The sequence below is a fragment of the Arachis stenosperma genome, chromosome 3 (genome assembly GCF_014773155.1).
Source record: "Arachis stenosperma cultivar V10309 chromosome 3, arast.V10309.gnm1.PFL2, whole genome shotgun sequence".
Lineage (NCBI taxonomy): Eukaryota > Viridiplantae > Streptophyta > Magnoliopsida > Fabales > Fabaceae > Arachis > Arachis stenosperma.
This window is the reverse complement of record NC_080379.1, coordinates 42872960-42880862: the sequence shown is the minus strand read 5'-3', so window position 1 is coordinate 42880862 and position 7903 is coordinate 42872960. Positions and strand designations below refer to the sequence as shown.

The 7903-nt window shown below is 29.8% G+C and overlaps 1 long non-coding RNA gene across 3 annotated transcripts; it reads left to right on the top strand.

Annotated features, from left to right (window-relative positions):
* The first annotated feature begins 317 nt into the window (after positions 1-317).
* LOC130969991 (uncharacterized) lies at positions 318-4192 on the top strand. Of its 3 annotated transcripts, XR_009081980.1 has the most exons (8): positions 318-475; positions 594-729; positions 1684-1996; positions 2179-2377; positions 2469-2647; positions 2901-2992; positions 3079-3159; positions 4053-4171. It is a non-coding gene; the product is annotated as an uncharacterized LOC130969991 (long non-coding RNA). The 3 variants fall into 3 exon arrangements; XR_009081978.1 differs by having other exon boundaries at positions 1684-2377; positions 4053-4192; XR_009081979.1 differs by lacking the exon at positions 4053-4171 and adding an exon at positions 3499-3963 and having other exon boundaries at positions 1684-2377.
* The last annotated feature ends 3711 nt before the right edge of the window (positions 4193-7903 follow it).

Genomic DNA, 7903 nt, shown 5'->3' with positions numbered 1-7903 from the left:
TTAACTAACTCTGATACCAAATGTAAGTATAATACCCACACTTAATTGGCCCTAAGATCACTCACTCATATAAATGACGCTATCATATTTTTTATTTCTCAAACTCACTAACACTCATAATAATAAGGAGAGAATTTTTTTAAAATAAACACTAAATATTTTGGGTCATGGAAAGATAGATAACAACATACACATGAAGCCTTTATATAAGCAAACCTTCATAATAAAATAATAATTCTTATAACAACTAAGTACTAGTTGTCATAATTCAAGAAACATGTAGAAACTTTGACTAATCAATTCCTTATTCAATTTTACTTCAAATTCTTAATCATCAATTTTAAAGCTTCAAATTCTTAATCATCAATTTTAAAGCTTCTAATTCATAATTCTTTATTCTTCTAATATGAAGATGATGAGTGCAACTTATATTCAATTCCAATTCAATTTGATTTTGAACTTTTTCAATGTTCGAGTATGTTGTAGTTATACTACTTTCTTGAATATTCTTAATTTAATTTTCTAACATACTCTGTTTTGAAATCAGTTTTGGAATCTTTGTAAATTGAGTTTTGAGTATTATATGTTTGCAGTATGTCCAGAACGCCTGAACCCAAATGATTTTGCACTGCTTCTGTTTAGATCTTGCAAAGCATAGAGAAAGAAATCAAAGCAAAAGAGGTTTGAGGAGGGACATTGGCCTCAAATGTCGGAGTTCTTGATCGTTCGGTATGTTCAAATTCATTTGTTTGTTAGTTTTTGAGTTTCCTTTCTACCATAATTTTGTTCGGTCAGATAATGCATATTATCTGTTTGTAGTAAGTCCTGAACCCAATGATTTTCTGTTTTGTTCTTGCTGTTTCTCTGTAACTATTCATGGATACTTCTTACAACGGTTATTTATTCTTTTAAATGAATTATTGACACAGAACCCCAATGCCCAAAATACTCAATCTGTTTCCTCTACGTCATTCTTAAATCTTTTGTTTACGTTCTTATTAATTAAGGGGTCTTTGTTCCTCAAAGCGTGACCTTTGATGGCCGTCCGCCAAAGGCCACCCATCTTCTTCCTCTGCACTGTTTCCAATTTCCATAACCAGAACTGTGTCTTGTGTTTCTTCTTCAACATCCCATTCACTACAAGTGTACAACCACCTCCTTCAGCTTCTGAAGCACTCTCTTCCAATGCTAAGTTTCCTTTGGCTCACAAGGACTCTGCCTTCTGCGGACTGCGGTGAATTGTCTTCAAAGGACGTTGGGAAATAGGTTCAGCTTTGTACCCGGCTGACCCTTCACAGGGTCCATGGTGGCCTCACATAGTGACATTTCTCTAACTCCGGGATCATACTGTGACATTTCTCTAACCCTTCCAGATGAATTTCCAGATGCGCATTCTGGTACTAGTGACCTGAGACCTGAGTACAAGTATGTTGTTGCAATTGATGGTATTGTCAGGTCTAGGCAAAACGAGTCGATCAATAAGAAAACGATATGTTTTCATTGTTAATACAAAATGATTCCAATTTGCTATCAGATTGATAGTAATCTGGTTGTTGAATGTTGATAATGTCAATTCTTCTCCTTATTTCTTCATTTGCTTTCTTGCTAGTCTGCAAAGGAATATGCATTTTAGGAACCAATCAGTGCCTAGGATCTGACGATCTTTTCTCTTTCTGTTTGTAGGGAAAAAGTTGATGCGGAATTCCATTACCTAAACTTGAGTCTTGTAGCTGATTGGTGGGGTGATTTAGGACAGTTACTGTTGGCAATTTTGCAAATTGTTTGAGTGCCAATATTTATGCCTATTTTGAAACTGCTCTTCACCTAGATTTATAATGCATGTTCATCGCATGGCATAAACAGGAAGTGATTGTGCAGGTTTTCCTTGATATGTGCAATTACCAAATCCATTTCCCAGGCTTTTACATATGCTGAAGCAATGAACAGACACGGCTCAGACAGGCAGGATACTAGAATTGATCTTGAGTTAAAAGATGTTATGATCTTCCCTTTTCGTCCTCAGTAGCATCGTATTTTCTAGCAGCATCTCAATATCTCATAGACTCATACATAAAGATATCCAAAAGACTCATACTTTATTTTGTTCTGCGGTAATTTACATGTACTTGCTTCTCACTTGATCCTGCTGAAATATAATTTTTCATTGGGTTGCCGCAGATATCAGACTTTTTCTTACAGTCATCCTTCAGAGTTTTTTCTTATTGCTTGGAAAGTGGGGGAGTTATTAAAGTGTCGAGTGTACCTTCTAGTGCAAAATGATAATCAAACTCAACACTTAGGAAGAGTGATATTTTTTTTACTAAGCAATGAAAGCTTGTGCGGGAACAGTTTTTTTTGCTTAAGGTCTTGGATACTGGTAAGGATGGATACTCTATTAATTTTTTATGACATCTAGACTCTGAATACATATCTATTCTATGATTTATTGTGTAAACCTTTGATCTTAGGGGAGACTGAGGGAATTGCTGCTTTAGTATCAAGCATGGATGCTACAACTAGAGAGAGTTCCGTAAAAGCTACCTTCTTTTATTTTCTTTTGCTATTGAGCTTTTAAGGCAAGCATTCAATTTTGCGGATCACTGATTTTCCAATGTTTGAGCGGAATGATACGGAGCAGAGGCTTGAGGTTTGTTTAGATTTTAGTAACACTCATCAATTTATTTCTCAACATAACAGCATTTAGTTGTAAACTTTTTATAATAACTCTTTGTTATTACAGTAATTTTCTTATTCCTTTCTCTTTCTCTTTGAATTTATTTTATTGTCTTTGGTTGACAAAATGTTACTCAATTCATCTGTTAGGTTTTGATTTTTGAATTTGAATCTTGGACATATATCTTTGGTTGTTCTCATATTATTTCAATCATGATCTAGTACAGGTTCTACATCATCCTTTCCCTGTGCTAAAGACATGAATGACCTTACATCTCCCCATGCATTAGCGTATGACATGGTTTACAATGGAGTGGAGGTAATTGAGATTTGTTTCTTGGCTACTTTCTGCTTTTTGTACGACGCTAGCATGATGAGGATTACTTTGCACCTATTTTCTACCAGATTGGCAGGGGAAGTTTAAGAATTTATAAACGTGACATGCAACAAAAGGCTTTGAAGATCACTGGCATCTCAATGGAGCAGGTTAGTTTACCATTATCTTGTATATCATGAAGACAAACTTGTACTGGTTAGGGTTACCTTTCTTTCTGAATGAACTGTGTGGATGATTTTATTGTATTAATCGACATTGAAACAAAAATAAAAACCTGTTAGGAAAACCTTTCTGAAATGGTAATGTATATATCCGTAGGGAAAATTGCAAGAGATTAGTTAAATTAGTGGGTAATATATGTATATAAAATTTATGCAATTCGGTGCACCGTAAACGGAACTCACAATTTTCATATTTAATAGAACATTGTGTTGTGGCCTACAACAAATTAATAGTGACAGAGAAATGACAAGCGTAGTTCCTTGCAGCACAAAACGATTTAGCTGGAGAGAGCATTGCCTTTTTCACTAGCGTAATTTGTTGCAGATTACAGCCAATTAGCATGAGAGACTATGAGTAGTTCATTGCAGGAAGAAAGGATTTAGCTTGACGATATATCAGCACAAATGTCATATTGTCATATTATAAATTATAACTTTCAATATATTAACTTAAAATGATATAATACAAACATTGTCCCAATTAGTACTCAAAAGAATATTTTATCTATGATTAATTCAATTAATAATCATATTGTCATATTATGAATTATAGTTTCAATATATTATATTACTTTTCTCCAAGGGCCGAGACTCTTAGTAATGAAAGGGGACAGTGGTCTCAAATTATAATTTTTGTTGAGAAAAAATGAGTTTCTATAGAGATAGTCTCCCCTTAAATTATATTATACAGCCTTCTTAAGAATAGTCTTTGCATGATATAAAATTGTAAGTGATAAGTGATAATTTTTATATATTGTTATCTTACTTTATTCATGATATGTATTTTTATTTATTTATAAGATTATTTTGTTATTTTGCAGGAAAAAAATATATAATATATGAATATTGCATATATATGTCAACAAAGATGAAGTTAGTAGTATATTTTTTATTTAATTGGATATTAAATACATATATGTATATCCGTATATCTTCGTATAAATATTTAATTGAAATTATGTATTTAGTTTTTGTTTAAAATTTATCATTAGAAATAAATCAAATAATAATAATATAAAATATTTTTAGTAAATTATTAAACATATCTCCTAATTTATTAGTCTAGTTCTACCTATTTGGTTGCCAATACAACATTAAACCATTTTTATAAAATCTGAAATTCTTATTGTAAGATTTTTTTATAACTAGTGTGAGATTTTTTTTTATAAAGTTTGAAAATTTTTATTATACTCGTTACATTTCGCAACGAGGACAACTAAAACAACGAGTACAATTAAAACTTTTTTTTATAATTATTGCAAGTCTTTCTATAAAAATTTAAAATTTTAATTGTAAGTATTTGAATAAAATTAAAATTTTTTTATGGCACCCATTATTTTAATTGTATTAGTTATTTTAGTTATACTTGTTTCAACGATTTATACGCCCTTCATAAATGTCTTATTTTGATAATCTAAATATGTAGGTACTAGATTCGATGGTTCTAAAACGTTTAGACCATTAAATGGTTCTATAATATAATATATTTTTTAAGTTTTTAATAATTGCTAAATAATTTTTATCTAATTTTAATTATAAATTAATCCTTTATATATTATTTAATTATAAAATCTATTTTTTATTTTATAAATCATTATTTTATCATTCATCTATCATATTTATTAATAATAAAAAACTAAAACAATAACAAATTAAAACTTCCATTAATCGTAATAAATATTTTGCAATTTTAATCGATCATAATTTTATCATTGATCCTGTTATATACGTATTGGATTGGAAAATCGTGTTTGTTAGAAATTCAATCGATTTGAATTGATACACAATCAATTGAATTTTGCAAGGTATGTGGGGTTTTTCTTATTCAATCGATTGATCATATTACCCAACCGATTGAAATCATCAAAGCAATCTGGGTTTAGTTAATTCAATCGATTGGTACGATAATACAATCGATTGAAGTTTGTACGCGACTAATGGTATTTTCCAATTCAATCGATTGGTACGAGCATTCAATTGATTTAAATGTGACATGAATGTGGTTTTTTCCTGCATTCAATCATTGGTATGATAATGCAATCGATTAAATTTTGATATGTACTGCTATATATTAAGTCTGACAACTATTTGTGTTCAGCCTCCTTCCCCTTTTTAAATTTTACAACTCCATTTCTGCATAACCTCTCTTCTCTCTCCTCCCTCCCTTTTTTAAATTTTACAACTCCATTTTTGCATAACCTCTCTTCTCTATCTAAATACAGAAAACTTCTCTCTTCTTCTTCTCCAATCTCATCCACATCCACTCCAAACTACATACATATTATTAATTTTCGTCCAAATCTCTACAAAACTCACCAAACCAATATTTCCAAAATGGCCAGAACTAAAAACGCAAAAAAGCTAGGGTTGAGAGTGAAAGTTTTGCATTCACCAATTTATAACCTTAGTATTAAAGAAAAGATAAGATTAGAGTATCTAAATCAAAATAAAAACTTAAAAATTGAAGATAGAATTTTAAAGATAAGATAGATAGATAATAAAATAATAATTTATAAACACGAGTAGGAAAATGGAGGACAGCGTAACATATAACGTAGTGCACAATTCAATCGATTGGATAACACAACCAATCAATTGAATTGTGAAAATCCATATTGTTTTAAAGCCTTCAATCGATTGGGTAACATGAACAATCGATAGAATTAGAAAAAAAATTCACATTTTAATCATCGTTCAATCGATTTGTGTAAAAGTTACAATAGATTGATTTTCGAGAAAACTATACTATCATCCAACATTCAATCGATTGTTTTGTAGAAACCTGAATTCCAATCGATTGAATTATGGGAAATCTGAAATTCAATTGATTGTTTTATTAATCCAATCGATTGTTTTGATAAGAAATACGATTTCACAATCCTATACTTATGTAATGAATCAAAGATAAAATTTTAATCGATTAGGATTGCCAAAAAATTATTACGATTAATGAAAGATCTAATTCATTATTGTTTTTGTTTTTTTATTATGATAAATGAATGATAAAAATAATGATTTATAAAATAAAAAATAAATTTTATAATTAAATAATATATAAAAAATTAATTTATAATTAAAATTAGATAAAGATTATTTAATAATTATTAAAAAATTTAAAAATTATGTTTTATTATAAAACTATTTAGTGATAAAAAAAATCTTGAAACCATCGAATCTTTTTGCCAAATTTATATGTCTCTCACGGAAACTACCAGTTCACGTGACATGCATATGCCAATTTTGGGGCCATTGCGTCTAAATCTGTGAAACAAAGAAACAAGAGCGATTTGTAATCATGAGGTAGGTTCATGTTTTGATGTGTTCAAATTTGGTTCAAACCTTCTACATGGACTTGCATTGCCGCCATGATTTTCCTAGTACACATCTCCAGTTGTTATTTTAGATAAGCTTCGTTGCATGAAATGCAGTTTATCCAAATTAGTACATAATAACACTGACTCTCCCTTTTCTGAATTATTTTATATTTTAACATATATTTTATAAGAATAATTAATTTGGTAGTTAATTTTTAATATGCACTTAGTAATAACATAGTATAGTTGTTAAATATAGGAGCTTCATTTAGCACATTTTTGTTGCGTTAGTTAAAGCATGCCCTAATTGGGCCATAGCGAATGTGTTAACCAATTTAGATAATTATAGGATTTTAATACTGATGGAATTTGATGGGCATATAAGATTTTGTTGGGCCAAGAACTAAGATGCATAAGGGGGACCGGTTATTTTATGGGCACCCACTTTATTTATGTTTGTGTAGGGGCAAAGCCTATGGGTTGGATACCATGGTAATGTACTAAGGTTGTTGGCAGGGGCTAGCTAGGGTATAGCTCTATGAGGAATGTTATTGCATTCCAAAAGACAACAACTGTACAAATATCTCTCTTAGAACAATTCCAACGCTTATTATAAAAAATAATTTTACATCAATTTTTGTATTTTTTTTTCTATTAAAAAGAACTAAATTTAGTTTTTAATATAATTTTATTTAATTAATTAATTAAAATAATTAAAATTAATATAGTTATTATTTTTTTATAATAATATTATTAAAATTTATAAATTAAGAAATAATTCACCATTAAAAAATTAATATTAAAAATTAATAATTTCATAAATAACAATAATGTATAATATCTAATTCGAAATTAAACTGATTTGCAAAATTACTTAATATAAAGAAATACATAGTTAAATTCTATTCACAAGCATTGTGAAACTGTCATACGTGTTCAATTAAGTCCTCTTTTAGTTGTAGATGTCGTTGTCTATTTCAAAGTTGAGTATTTTTTTTGAGAAATTGATGATATGGTACAAAATCTTACTCTCCTAACTAAGATTGTGATAAATCATTTTCGACATCGTCATATTCTAGGTCTTGAACAAAATTTTCTTCATAAGTGTCTCTTTCATTCTCAACAATCATATTATGCAATATAATACAAACTCACATTATGTTTGCAAGTTTCTTCTTTTCCCAAAAGCGTGCTAGACCGCGTAATAATAGCAACGCGTGCTTGCAACACTGCGAATGTTTGCTCCACGTCTTTTCTTTGCCTTTCTTGGTATTGTGCAAATAACTTGCATTTTTTTTCTTGTGGCTTTGATATTGATTTTACGAATGTGATCCATTCAGAATAAATACCATTCGCTA